We start from the raw sequence: 454 nt of genomic DNA, 5'->3' as shown, positions 1-454 counted from the left end.
ACTTAGTATGAAGGGAACAACAACATACTATTATGAAGGGAAATAAGGATCAAATACATAATTGCTTGAAGCGATATAGGGAACAACAACATGCTATTATGAAGGGAACAACAACATACTATTATGAAGGGAACAACAACATACTATTATGAAGGGAACAACAACATACTATTATGAAGGGAACAACAACATGCTATTATGAAGGGAACAACAACATACTATTATGAAGGGAACAACAACATTGCTAGTAGTGAAGGGAACAACACATCTATTATGAGGGAACAACAACGCTATATGAAGGGACAACAACAACAATACTAGTATGAAGGGAACAACAACATACTATTATGAAGGGAAATAAGGATCAAATACATAATTGCTTGAAGCGATATAGGGAACAACAACATGCTATTATGAAGGGAACAACAACATACTATTATGAAGGGAACAACAA

The sequence above is a fragment of the Salvelinus namaycush genome, chromosome 20 (genome assembly GCF_016432855.1).
Source record: "Salvelinus namaycush isolate Seneca chromosome 20, SaNama_1.0, whole genome shotgun sequence".
Taxonomy (NCBI): Eukaryota; Metazoa; Chordata; class Actinopteri; order Salmoniformes; family Salmonidae; genus Salvelinus; species Salvelinus namaycush.
The sequence above is the reverse complement of the archived record's forward strand: the minus strand, read 5'-3'. Positions refer to the sequence as shown.